A 15,115-nucleotide genomic window follows, 5' to 3' on the forward strand; every position below is an offset into this window, starting at 1 on the left:
GGGACTCACCTCTCGAAGAACCATTGTTACTGCACAAGGTGAATAATTTTCTCTTTCTTTTGTTTGTTTTAAACTTGCTGCCTATTAATTTCATTGTGTTATGTGCCCTGTTCTTGTGTTATGTGAAGGAGTAAATAACAATTCCTTATTCACTTTCTCCATAACATTCATGATTTTATAGACCTCTATCATATTCCCCTCTACCCTGTAGTCATCTCTTTTCCAAGTTGAACAGTCCTACTCTTTCTAATTTCTCCTCTTATGAAAGCTGTTCCATTCCCCCTAATCATTTTTGTTGCCCGTCTCTATACCTTTTCCAATTCTTTTACACATAGTAGATAGATTCGATAGATAAAAGAATTGGAAAAGGTATAGAGAAGGGCAACAAATATATATTTATGGATATGGATTTATACAGTGACATTATATTCATTGTCTTATTATCTGTCCCTTTCCTAATGGTTCTTAACATTCTGTTAGCTTTTTTGACTGCTGCTGCATATTAAGTAGATGTTTTCAGGGCTGGTCTACACTACGGGGGAAAATCGATCTTAGATACGCAACTTCAGCTACGTGAATAATGTAGCTGAAGTCGAAGTATCTAAGATCGAATTACTCACCGTCCTCACAGCGCGGGATCGATGTCTGCGGCTCCCCCTGTCGATTCCGCAACTCCATTCGGGTTGGTGGAGTTCCGGAATTGATATAAGCACGTTCGGGGATAGATATATCGCGTCTAGATGAGACACGATATATCGATCCCCGAGCAATCGATTGCTACCCGCCGATACGGCGGGTAGTGAAGACGTACCCTCAGAGAACTATCCACAATGACTCCAAGATTTCTTTTTTAAGTGGTAGCAGCTAATTTAGACCCTACCAGTTTTTATGTATAGTTGGGATTATGTTTGCCAATGTATATTACTTTGCACTTGTCAACATTCAATTTCATCTGCCTTTTAGTTGCCCAGTCACCCAGTTTTGTGAGATCCCTTTGTAACTCTTTGCAGTCTCCTTTAGACTTAACTATTTTGAGTAATTTTGTATAGTCTGCGAACTTTGTAACCTCACTGTTTACCTTTTTTTCAAGATCATTTATTAATATGTTGAACAGCACTGGTCCCAGTACAGAGGCTATTTACTTCTCTCCACTCTGAAAACTGACTATTTATTCCTACCCTTTGTGTCCTATATTTTAACCAGTTACTGATCTATGAGAGAACCTTCCCTCTTACCCCATGACTGCATATTTTGCTTAAGAGCCTTTGGTGAGGGACCATGCCAAAGGCTTCTGAAAGTTCAAATACACTATATCAACTGTATCATCCTTGTCCATGTCTGTTTACACCTCAAAGAATTCTAATAGATTTGTGAGGCATGATTTCCCTTTACAAAAGTAGTGCTGACTCTTTCCCAACAAATCATGTTCATCTATGTGGCTGATATGTCTGTTCCTTACCATAGTTTCAAGCAATTGCCTGGTTCTGAACGTAAGCTTACTGGCCTGTAATTCCCACGATTGCCTCTGGAGCCTTTTTTAAAAATCAGCATTATATTAGCTATCTGCCAGTCAGCTGGTATAGAGGCTGATAAAAGTGATACGTCATATACTACAGTTAGCTGTACAATTTAATATTTGAGTTCCTTCAGAACTCTTGGGTGCACACCATCTGGTTCTGGTAACTTACTACTGTTTAATTCATTGATTAGTTGCAAAACTTTCTCTATCGACACCTCAGTCTGGCATTGTTGTAGGCAGTGTAGTTGGAGCCATGTCAGTTCCAGCATAGTTCCTCAAATCTGTCACTTAAAAAAGAATGGCTCAGATGTGAGAATCTCCCTCATGAAGACTGATGCAAAAAAATTCAATTAGCTTCTCCATAGCAGCCTTGTCTTCCTGGAGTGCTCCTTAACGTCTTGATCATCCAGTGGTCCCACTGACTGTATGGCAGGCTGCTTCTTCTGATGAACTTACTTTTTTTTGTTTTTGCTGTTAGCTCATGTGTCTTTTGCTAGTTGCTCTTCAAATTCTTTTTTTGGTTTCCCTAACTACACTTTTACATTTGACTTGCCAGAGTTTGTTCTATTTTTCTCTTTGTTGTGAAAGTCCAATTTTTAAAGGATGCTTTTTCCCTTTAACCACCTAATTTACTCTGTTTAGACATGGTGGCATTTATTTGGTCCTCTTACTATTTTTTTTATTTGGGTATACATTTAATTTGAGCCTCTGTTATGGGTGTTTTTCAGTGGTCTTCATGCAGCTTGCAGGCATTTAACCCTTGCAACTGTTCCTTTTAATTTCTGTTTATCTGGCTTCCTCATTGTTGCGTAGTTCCCCTTTATGAAGTTAAATGCTACTGTTGTGGGCTACTTTGTGTAGCCAGCATGGTCAGCTGTGCAGTTGTACATAACAATGGAGAGGTGCTAGGTGTGCAGAGAGCTACTACGTGGGCTTGTCAAACTGGAAAATCAGAAAAAGGCATTTCAAAAATTTGTGGGGCTTTAAAAGAAGCGGGTGAAGAAGGGTGGTGGAACCATCCACTCTCCATGACCACTGGGCAGTGTAGTTCAAAACTATGATCAGAGCAGTCAGTGGTGGGCATTGAGGGACAGCAGCTGGAGGACTGTTAGTGTCAATATGGGTAACATGGTTTCTACACTTGCACTGTGTCTGTCTCACTAGATTGACCATGGCTCAACGCTGCTCAGGGACCTGGTATTACTGCGCCACTGTAATGGGGTGCTTATATGAATGGGAGACAAATTTAAGTGTAGACACAACTAGGTCGATACAAGGTGACTTACGTTGATCTAACTTTGTAATGTAGAGAAGACCTAAATCTATTTACAGTTATTTCTATACTCAGGCTAAACTCTTACTATTCAGATGTCAGCAGCCTTAATTTGCACAAATTCTACATATCTACAAATTAGGGCTGTAGATTAATCACAGTTAACTCATGCGAATAACCAAAAAAATTAATCACGATTAATCAGTTTTAATCGCACTGTTAAACAATAAAATACCAGTTGAAATGTATTAAATATTTTGGATGTTTTTCTACATTTTCATATATATTTTATTCTGTGTTGTAACTGAAATCAGTGTATATTATTTTTATTACAAATATTTGAACTGTAAAATGATAGAAGAAATAGTATTTTTCAATTCACCTCATACGAGTACTGTAGTGCAATCTCTTTGTTGTGAAAGTACAATTTACAAATGTAGATTGTTTTTGTTACATAGCTGCACTCAAAACCAAAACAATGTAAAACTTCAGAGCCTACAAGTCCACTCAGACCTACTTCTTGTTCAGTCAATCGCTAAGACAAACAAGCTTGTTTACATTTATAGGAGATAATGCTGCCCTCTTCTTATTTATAATGTCACCAGAAAGTAAGAACAGGTATTTGCATGGCACTTTTGTAGCCAGCATTGCAAGGTATTTACATGCCAGATATACTAAACATTCATATGCCCCTTCATGCTTTAAGCCACCATTCCAGAGGACAGGCTTCCATGCTGATGACACTTGTTTAAAAAAGTGCTAATTAAATTTGAAACTGAACTTCTGGGGGAAGAACTGTATGTCCCCTCCTCTGTTTTACCTGCATTCTGCCATACATTTCATATTATAGCAGTCTCAGATGATGACTCAGCAGACGTTGTTCATTTTAAGAACATTTTCATTGCAGATTTCACAAAACGTAAAGAAGGTAACAATGTAAGATTTTTAAAGATAGCTACAGCACTTGACCAAAGGTTTAAGAATCTGAAGTGCCTTCCAAAATCTGAGAGGGACAAAGTGTGGAACATGCTTTCAAAAGTTTTATAAGAGCAATATTTTGATGCGGAAACTACAAAACCTGAACCACCATAAAAGAAAATCAACCTTTTGCTGGTGGCATCTTACTCAGATAATGAAAATGAGCATGCATCCATCTGAGCTGCTTTGGATTGTTATTGAGCAGAACTCATCATCAGTATGGATGCATATCCCCTTGAATGGTGGTTGAAGGATGAAGGGACATATAAATCTTGAGTGCAACAACATCCACATTTCGGTGCTGTCATGCCCCCCACATGCACTGGCTACAACAATGTCATACAAACTTTATTTCTCACTTTCAGGTGACATTGTAAACAAGAAGCGGGCAGCATTATCTCCTGCAAATGTAAACAAACTTGTTTGTCTGCGTGATTGACTGAACAAGAAATAGGACCGAATGGACTTGCAGGCTCTAAAATTTGACATTGTTTTATTTTTGAATGCAGTTTTTTTTACATAATTCTACATTTGTATGTTCAACTTTACATGAAAGAGATTGCACAACCATACTAGTATTAGGTGAATTGAAATATACTATTTCTCTTGTTTTTTTACAGTGCAAATACTTGTAATCAAAAATAAATATAAAGTGAGCACTGAACACTTTGTATTCTGTGCTGTAATTGAAATCAATATATTTGAAAATGTAGAAAACATCAAAAAATTTAAATAAATGGTATTCTATTTTGTTTAACAGTGCAATTAATCACAATTAGTTTTTTAATCACTCGACAGCTCTTCTACAAATCCTATCTTCTATACTTATTCTGTTAGAATGAACCATGAGTCAGATCCTCAGCTCTACTGAAATAAATGGAGTTATTCCAATTTACACAAGATGATGATCTCGCCCCATAATTTTAATTACAATGCCTGAAACCTAAACCAAAGATGTTTCACCCCAGATAGCTTTGAAGGTGCATCAAAGTTTATTTACTCATATTAAAAAGGTTCTGATGAACACACAATTAAACAATATTTAGGTGTTGTCTAGTGTCTTCCTAAAACAAAGGCTTCCCCATCTCCATGCTGTAGCTATGGCTAAACACATAGCTCTCTTTGTGGAGGGCCTGTTACCCTTTCAATCACTTGTTCACTTGAGGCAGAGTTTATATCTCCAGGCTGAGGAGACAGTTTATCAATCACCTGAATATATATTTTATAAACATACGTAAATTTATTATCATGTATCTATATCAAATAGGATTCCTGTAATAATTATAATTTGTATCTGTCAATTTATGCACCAAGCCACCAAGTAATTAACTCATGGGAATAAAGTTATTTAATTGCTAAGTGTTTGCAGGATCAGGCCTTAAATTCCCACAGCCTGGCTTGGTCCAATGCTAGCTGTTTCAGAGACTGAACAGCAGAATGTGCAAACTTGATTCTCAGTTGCAATTACCACCACGATGCATGTGAGCTCCTCTGGCTTACTGGGAGAGTGAAGGAACCAGAGCTGCTCACAACACCTACGTCTTCCAGCTTCCACATCTAAGGCTATATCTTCAGTGCATGTGAAGTATAGGGTAAGCAATCACAGGATAAATTAATCCATGGTAGCCTAACCCACAATACTGTAACCAGATTTCTGTGCTGTCATGCCCCGCACAGGCACTGGTGCTGTTCCTGGCTGTAACAAGCAATGCAGCTATCTGGAATCATATCCCAAGATTCATAGCTCTACAACTCACTGTGTCACTCTCTGCTCACATTTACAAGGTGTTATGGGGGAACTCTAGGGATTGTGGGAGGAAATTGTCTAAGCCTGTGAAAATAATTTTTAAGCAGAACCAACCAACTGTGGTGGTGTACTGTTACAGTCTGAAGGTATGGATCCCACTCTCCCTGATAACCTGGGCTGACAGCTGCTCCTTTTTATGAAGGCAATGTTTATTTACCACACCTAATGCACTCCAGTGCATTCCAATCACCTTCCAGGTTCAACACTGACATCCAGTCTTCCCTTCAAGGAAACCCTACTGCACTGATTCAGAAACTGTCCAGCACTCAATAAAGCCTCTATCTCTTAATTTGCTATTAATAATAAATTGGGTGTGGTCATGACACAGATGACTACCACATGCAAAATATTCATCCCAAGGACACCACAAAGTGTATGAAATTAAATCATGTTATACAATACTCCTTAACTGCCTCAGTTTCCCCACTTTCAGCCAGGATCTGTGCGATAGCAACAGTGAGCCATTTCAAAGTTTCCTCAGTCTCAGTCCCCAGTTTTGGTTGGGATCTTAGCCTCAGTTACCCAACTTTCAGTTGACATTTTAGCCACATCAACAATGAGCTATGCCTCAGTTTCCCCAGTTCCAACCTGGGTCTTAGCTGCAGCAACTTTCAGCTGTGCCTCAATTTCCATTATAAAGGAAGGCAGTTAGATCACCTCTGTGGGATTTGGTTAGGCTTCCTCCCATCTCCACTCATCAGACACATCTGCATGAGGTAGCAATTCCTATTTAAACCTGCTTCGCTGAAAACTGGGACTGTTAGTTACATTGGTCCTCACCATACCATCCACCCTCTAGAGCAGTAGTGGGCAACCTGGGCCCAGGGCTCCCATTGGCTGAGAACGGTGAACTGCAGCCATTGGGAACTGCAGGCGGCCGTGCAAATGTAAACAAACAGTTTGGTGGCACACCAGCAGCTTGCTCTGATGGACCACGTGTGGCCCACTGGCTGCAGGCTGCCCACCACTGCTCTAGACCATGCAGGGGGAGCCAACTCAATAGCCTTGGCCTCTGTCTGCTCCTTCTCTGAGTTGGATCAAAAGTATTTGATCTGTGACATTCTGCCTCCTAGGAAGATCCATAGTCTGTTGACTGCTGACCACATCCCAGTGGCCAGCAGGGTACTAAAGGGGTTGCTTGCCTACCCCTTAAATTCTGGACACTAAGACCTGGGAAATTCTAGATTGGTGATTCCACCCCTGGGAATGTCCCTTCCCCTTCCCTCCCATATTCTTCGTGAATCTCACAGGTCCGTCATGGGGCAAGAGTCCAGTAAACTGCCTTGCCTCCCCTCTCCTGGCCCACTCACTTATGACTTTGTCATGGGGGAGAGTCCAGACAGCTCCCTGCCACCACCAGGAGTCACATGTCTGGTCAGGGGGCTTGTAGGAAGTGATTAGAAGATCATCCTGTCTCAGTTGTTGTGGCTGCATTTCTTCATTGCAGTTGCGTTGGAGATTAGCAATGTGCATTAACAGCTACCCCAGGGCCTGTAGCTCAGGGAGGGGTGACTATTTCACAGTGTAGTACTGAAAGAGGCATGCAGATGTGTGAATATGGAGCATGTTAAGGGGATAACCTGGGGCTGAGTCTGAGTTAAGTTTGCAGTGAAAACAAGCCCTATAAGTGCTACATAAAAGCTAGCACTTAAAAAACCACATTTCTCAGAAATTGTCCTGGCTCTATGTCAAAATAAATACAGTTTTGGTCTTGGATATGCTCCAAAACACGTTTGATGTGCTAAAAATAATAAACACTGCTGAGATTTGTGCCAATATTATTCTCAATACCTTTCACAACTGGGTCTATTTTCTTTAAGAATACTTTTTGATACTGTCTCACGGGACCATCTCATAAACAAACTAAGGAAATATAACTTAGAAGGAGCTTCTATAAGGTGAGTGCATAACTGGTTGGAAAACCGTTTCTAGAGAATAGTTATCAGTGGTTCACAGTCAAGCTGGAAAAGCTTATCAAGTGGAGTCCAGCAGGGATCAGTCTGGGTCCAGTTCTATTCAATATCTTCATCAATGATTTAGATAATGGCATAGAGAGTACAGTTATAAAATTTGTGGACAATACCAAGCTGGGAGAGGTTGTAAGTGCTCTGGAGGATAGGATTAAAATTCAAAATGATCTGGACAAACTGGAGAAATGGTCTGCAGTAACTAGGATGAAATTCAAGGATAAATACAAAGTACTCCATTTATGAAGGAACAATCAGTTGCACACATACAAAATGAGAAGTGACTGTCTAGGAAGGAGTACTGCGGAAAGGGACCTGGGCCTCATAGAAGATCACAAGCTAAATATGACTCAACAGTATAACACTGTTGCAAAAAAAAGCAAACATCATTCAGGGATGTATTAGCAGGAGTACTGTAAAGCAAGACACAAGAAGTAATTCTTCCGCTCTACTCCGCACTGATTAGGCCAGTTCTGGATGCCACATTTCAGGAAAGATGTGGACTAACTGGAGAAAGTCCAGAGAAGAGCAACAAAAATTATTAAAGGTCTAGCAAACATGACCTATGAGGGAAAATTTTAAAAATTGGGTTTGTTTAATCTGGAGAAGAGAAGACTGAGAGAGGACATGATAACAGTTTTCAGGTACATAAAAGGTTGTTACAAGGAGGAGGGAGAAAAATATTCTTAATCTGTTAGGACAAGAAGCAATGAGCTTAAGTTACAGCAAGGGAGGTTTAGGTTGGACATTAGGAAAAAGTTCCTAACTGTCAGGGTGGATAAAAACTGGAATAAATTGCCTAAGTAGGTTGTGGAATCCCCGTCATTGGAGATTTTTAAGAGCAGGTTAGACAAACACCTGTCAGGGATGGTGTAGATAATACTTAGTCCTACCATGAGTTCAGGGGACTGAACTAGATGACCTCTCGAGGTCTCTTCCAGTCCTACGGTTCTAAGATTTCTATTATTTAAAATTATTAATACAACCCTCTTAGCAGGCTTATGTGTTACTTTGTAGTCCTAATAGTTTGATTTTATTTATTTTAATTGCACAGTAAGTGGGCCTAACTGGTCATCTCTACACTGAGGGCAGTTTATGATATATGTGCTCTTCTTTTTGGCTGTCAGTGTAGGCTAGACATGCAAATTCCCTGGCTAACAAAAATACCATATATACAGGATTATTGATTATGTTCATCATCTGCAGTCTGTGTAGGCTAGAAGGTCAGTTTACAGCACATATGGCCTACAGTGGCCAAGTTTCCTTGAATACATTTACTCTAACTTTTTATTTAACTGCAGACCATGAATACTACTGAAATTATGAGTTCTTTCACATCTTATATCATGACTAAATGTTCAGGTCCAGATATCCGGCTGATGTAAATCACTGTAACTCCATTGACTTCAAAATATAACATAGGTTCAGTTCTGGAAGCACTCACTATTAAGTGTAGGTACAGTTTTCAAAAGCGTCCAAGTGACGAGTTCTAACCGTGGTGCTTAGTACTGGGAATACTTGCACTGTTTCCAATTGACTTCAAAGGGACTACTCATGGTAGTAAACACTATACCAGCAGTAAGTATGTGCAGCCTTGGGCCCTTAATTTGAAATTGCTTTTATCTTCTGTTAAAAACAGATACAATGTTTCTTACACTATTTCAAACAGAATAGCTGTTATCAATCTCGCAGCTATTTTTGCTAGTTCCTTCCTTATTCTCTCTGCCAAGGAAAATTCTGTCAAGTTGTAAAATCTATCAAAGGTGAGTGCATAAGGATTTGCAGTTTGATACAGATCATAACTACTCTTTTACAGTATCTATCTAATGCAAATCCTCACAACACGTTTTTATAGTTACTTAAAAATGTGGGAGAAAGATCTGTTTTGTTTTGACTGCAGTAGCCCATTCCATGCCCTGTAACTGTAACCCACACGCTTGCTGGGTTTGTGTGTTCTGTCCCATCTAGTGGGACCGAGACCACTTAAAGAGGGCGAGTTAAATGAGTCTGCCCTCTAGCCTTACTAACAGCCAGCTGGTTTTTAGCCTTTGCTGTAGAGGCTCATGCACTAAGCTCCAGAGGTCCCCGGTTCGATCCTGCCGGCCAACAACCAGGGTTTGTTGGCGTTACACAATTAGGTAAGGCTAGATAGTAATTGGCACTAATGCTGCCATGCAGGGAGTAGTCTGAATCCCCTGACCCTTGTGTGGCTAGAGGTAGGTTCCCTGGATCTCAGCACCAAGTGCTCATGGGAGTACAAGGCCTGCATTAGAGATGCAAGTGTGTGGGGAGTAGGCAGAGCTCTCAGCTCTCTCCCTCTCTCACCCATATGCTAACCCCATGGAAGTTAGCAGATGTTTCTGAGGCACAATGCTTCCTCCCCCGTGCATCTTCTGTGGTGGTGTGCCTCTCCAGTTCTTCCTTCTCACAGCTGTATCTGAATGGCACAACCTATCTCTATAAATATACAAAAGCAGCAACAGAAATTTCAGCTCTGAGTATAGTCAAATAATGTTCAAAAAGTTCTTGCAGTGAACCAGTTAGAACAGGGATCGGTAACCATCGGCATGTGGCCTGTCAGGGAAATCTGCTGGCAGGCCGAGACTGGTTTTTACCTGCAGCGTCTGTAGGTTCGGCTGATCGTAGCTCCCACTGGCAACAGTTCGCCGTCCCAGGCTAATGGGGGCAGTGGGAAGCAGTGGCCAGCACATCCCTCGGCCCACGTCACTTCCCACAGCCGCCATTGACCTGGGAGCTTTGATCATTCGAACCTGCGGATGCTGCAGATAAACAAACCGTCCTGGCCCACCAGCAGATTTCTCTGACTGGCCACGTGCCAAAGGTTTCCGATCCCTGAGTTAGAATGTGCAAACAGCATTATGGTAAGTACAAAAGGTGCATGAATCTAGATGGACTGCAACCTCTTTCATGCCAGCATGTTAGTATCTTATATTTACACACTTTGTGCCTTAAATGACATTCAGGTGAATACATACTCACCGTGACTACTCACCTTATTGAGCATGTCCTTTTAACAAACATTTGGACACCCGGATCTTATTGACCACTGTATTATTCCCTCATTATGCTAATATAACCCAACTGAAATCAGTGGAGTTATACTAACATAACACTGAAATATCATAGTGGTGAATCAGGCCTCCTGTATATTTCAAAACTGCAGTTGTGTTAACTTTTATCATCACAGCTAATACAGTATGTATACTTCATGATAGTAGCGATAGATATGTATGCCCATTACAGTACTAGCAAGTGTAAATAAAATACTTTCTGAGAATAAAAATACTATTCTTCACAGGATCTGAAAACACTATTTATCACAGTAGTATCCTATTTAAACACAAGTTTGAATAAGTAAATTGGGGGAGGAGGAGACACCCAAGTTAACATAAATGTTGCTATCAAACACAATAGGGGACTATGCTCACAGGGAGACTTGACACTTAATATACATGTATTTCATCACTTAGGATGAATCTTTCACTTGCTGGAGAAAATAAAAATCTGAGATTCTTGGGACTAACATTGGTTTATATTTCTGAAATATCTATCCACAGACACAGATCATACCAGTTTTCTTTTCATCTCCACCTAAACTAAATGTTTCTTAAATAATCATCCTCCACAAGGGTGTAGAAAAAGTTGTACAATCATGTACAAGAATTTTTTATATGTATTTTTAAAAATTCTTTTTATTATAGCATGTGCAGAAACAATAAAAAATCTAGTATCACAAATAATCCCTCCAAAGTTCACAGAATTTCATATTAGTCACGGCATTTTAAAGTTATCTAACAAATGCTGCTTCTCTATCCTCTCTACACTGGTTCCCACTAAGTTCAGTGTCCAGTGCATCTATCTTAATATTTAAAGCCTTTAATACAATTGTTCCTTGCTGAGTGGTCTTCTTTACCTTTGCAGTCATGTCCTCCCACAACAGCTATACTTCACAGAAATAATGAAACTGTTGAACGACGTGGGGATGTTTTTGAATGCAGGAAACAGAACTCTCATAGGACCAGGCCTCACTGAAGTCAATAGAAGTTTCTCTGTTGACTTCAATGGGGCTAGCATTTCACCTAAACTATGGAACTCACTCTGGCAAAATATATATAAAAAAGAACACACACTCACACACACACACAAGAAGGTCTCTAGTGTCAAGCAACATTTCTTTAGTAGTGGTCAGATTATTGCATATTCTAGGAGAGGTGGTAAATTCCCCTAATCAAAGGTGTTGACAATATGTTTTAGTGGGAGTCTCAAATTGTCTACTCTCTCTTACTATCCAGAATGGCAGGACACAGAATCACAAACAATGGCCATAATTTCTACCAAATTTTCTTAGACTTCTAGTTGTGTGAATGGGCCAAAAGCTTGAAAGGAGGGTATTGTGGTCCTGTTCTGAATTTATTGTTCATGCTGGTTGATGAGGCCATCCCAGATACAAAGGATCAGTTCTTTTAAATAAGATAGTTCCCTTCTGTGAGTGCTGTGTTTTGGGGTTGAGTGGAGCCAGTTTGAGTATATAAAGTGTTTTATGACCCAGAGAAGTTCTGTCAGTCGTGACTTTATTGCCTCTGTGACAAGGGATTGGTAGGCTCTCTTTGTCTCCTTCATGGCCTTGGCACACGTTTGTAGACAGGTTTTCTTCCCAGTTTTTCTATTCCAGGTCATCAAAGAGCCATATCAATCAATGTGGACCATGGTACTTTGATGACCAGATCCTCAGCTGGTGTAAATCACTGACTTTACTACAGCTATGCCAATTTACACCAGCTGAGGACAATGACACCAGAAGGATTGCAGAAGTATGGGGTGGGGACAGGGCAAGCAACCAAAACAGCCCAAATTTGACGGCATTATGACCCTCATTGCACCCCTGCCAAGTTTAGCTTCTCAAATGTGGGGGGCATGCCTCCCCTGTTTAAAAAGTGTGTGCAATGGGGAATGGTCCTTTGTCCCTCTACCCTTCCATTTCCATTGTCCATGACTAAGACTACAGCTCAGAGTGTACAGTAGTAGTCAGAGAATGGCTATTGTACCTTACTGATTCTTCTACTCCTTGGCCTCTTGGTTGGGCAGGGTCTGCTATAAGTAGATTTTGGAACTTGGCTGAGTCTAAAAGGTTTCAGGAACAGATCATGATATTGCTTTCCTTTCGCCTTGCAATGGGGAGATTTATTATTTCTGCCTGATGGAGGAACTAGCCTGATCATTAAAAGGAGATTTTTATTTATTTTACTTAATTTTTTATGTCCACACCAAACCCAAAGATCTAGTCCAGGATGTTGTTAATTGAGTGGGTGGGTCTGGAAATTACTATGAGGAAACTAACATGAAAAGTCTAGAATGGGAGTTTTGATCAATGCTGAAATCTCCTAAAATGATGAGTCCTGCAAACTCTATCACCATGTCAGGCAGTGCCTCTTATCAGTTTCCCTGGCAAGTCTTTGGTATCTGGGATTTACTAATTAGCAGCATGTCCAGGTTAGGCAAATATACAGAAAACCATCAACCAGAGTATATCTACAATTGAAACAATATAAATTAAATCTATGGGGACTGATGTTTTGACTACACATCATTCAGAAAATCTGTGGCCCAAATTCTGCTCCCAAACGTGCAGCTCCTGTTTGAATTCAGAACTATAAAGCCTGATCTTGCAGCCATTATTAAGGACTTAATCATGTAGAGTGATTTGCATGGAAGCATATATTAAAAGGTATTCTGCTCTGCTTTATTTGATAGTGTGAAATATCTTCTCTTTATTTATAACAAATCTAAGTAGTCCTTAAAATTGTAAATTGTCCCTTGCTCAAAATTTGGATAAATTTTCTGACTCTTTGGAGGACAAAATTAATTCAAAGATCTTTGTAACTGAATATTTAATTGTAGGTATAAAATTTTGTGCTATTTGCAAAAGAATCTTTATCTAATTGCCAAAATATTCATTAATTTTATCCTGTGGACACTGAAATCCAGTGGACAATGACACTCCTTTTGGGTGTAGGCATCTACACTAGTGGATTTGAATCCAGGATATTTAGGAAATGGGAACAGGACCTAAGCAAGAGTTGTAGAATTTCCGTAGATTTTGTAGAAAGAGTAAAATTAAAAGAAAACATTTTAAATTAATAATCACAATACATTTCACTAGTACTAGACCTCTATAATCTTTTATTTTTGTGTTATGGCTTTTAAAATAGTCTCCACGCTTCTCAGTTCAGAATCACAAAGAGCAAACTGCAGCCAAAACTCTTGTGAGTAGTCCTTTTGCCTTTGGACTAGGCATTTGAATAAGGGCTGCAGCATCAAGTTTTGGCTGCAGGATCAGGCCCTTAGCTTCATAACAGTTCTATGAAATAGGGAAGCATTTCCATCTGCGTTTTACAAACTGGAAAACTGAAGTCTAGGGATTTGTGGCTTTCCCAAAGTCACACAAAAATTAAATATCCTGACTCAGTCCTATATTTTAGCCACAAGACTATTTACTCTTTGTGATTCTGAGCTGGGAAGAGTAGAGACTGTTTTAAAAGTCATGTCACAAAGATAAAATAAAAAAATATGAACCATGACTTCAAGTGTGACTTACTTGTTGTCTTGTGCAGTTATTTTGATGTTGGGTGAAACCAGGAAGTACTGTTGGAAATTTTGTGAGGAAAAATCCAATATAATGAAATTTCCAGTTGATTTTAAGACCAAGTTCAGACAAGTTCCAGATAAACAATTTTTTTATCCATTCAATATTAAATTCAATATTATACTGTTGAACCCTTTGAGATTAACTCTTCACAAATCACCACCTCCTCATCTTGACTTCAAAAATAGATCTACTAGAAAAAGAGAGAACTTTAAAGTCATTTAAATGAGATGCATTAAAATAAGATTCTGCTCTCCCTGCCTTCTATGTATGTACTTGAAATCGTTTTCTTACTCTATATCCTTTTATCCTCTGGTTTACATATCTAAAGGCTGTCATGAGCACACTCATAGGGCCCAAGAAAAGTACAGTTTAGCATATTCAAGTGAGAATTAGTGGCAAGGCTCAGTGTCACCATTTTATCACAGACAGATGATATTACAGTGCAAGAACAGACTGGCTTTTAAATGATGGGCTTAAAAAGGCAAAGTAAATACCAGTCATCTGCTGTGCTTTGCAACATCAGTGCCATAAATAGGCGCATTCTCTTGGTTGGTTGGTTGGTCTTAAATTTATGATAAAGTATATAAAATTAATGACATATGCTTACACTTAAGTGTTAAAAGCCAGTTCCCTGCTCGCGTGTTAACGCCATGCACAGTACTTCATAGCCACTGCTCCACAAACAGAACCCACACACCCCTTCATTCATGCAATCAAACCTGGACAATTTTATTTGTGGATTTATTTGTTTATTATACAAATAACATACAATAAAATAAAAGTAAAATAACATTTTTAATATTATTACCAGACTTGGAAGAGATTAGTGTGATTATGTAAAACCCCTGACTGTGTTGGTGTCTGTCCTGTCTTGCAGTATATTCTGTGCTCACTGAGTGGGAGG

General features: G+C 39.5%; 2 long non-coding RNA genes across 2 annotated transcripts in view; one reads left to right on the forward strand and one right to left on the reverse strand.

The window, feature by feature from the left end:
• LOC115648305 overlaps positions 1–15,115 on the reverse strand; it is a 34,677-nt gene that overhangs the window by 18,264 nt on the left and 1,298 nt on the right. The window contains exon 2 of the long non-coding RNA XR_003999516.1: positions 14,161–14,398. This is a non-coding gene — a long non-coding RNA (uncharacterized LOC115648305). The remainder of the gene's footprint in view (positions 1–14,160; positions 14,399–15,115) is intronic.
• Positions 1,236–14,359, forward strand: LOC115648304. The gene is made up of 3 exons (XR_003999515.1): positions 1,236–1,396; positions 5,720–5,724; positions 14,349–14,359. It is a non-coding gene; the product is annotated as an uncharacterized LOC115648304 (long non-coding RNA).

Source organism: Gopherus evgoodei, chromosome 3 (genome assembly GCF_007399415.2).
Source record: "Gopherus evgoodei ecotype Sinaloan lineage chromosome 3, rGopEvg1_v1.p, whole genome shotgun sequence".
Lineage (NCBI taxonomy): Eukaryota > Metazoa > Chordata > Testudines > Testudinidae > Gopherus > Gopherus evgoodei.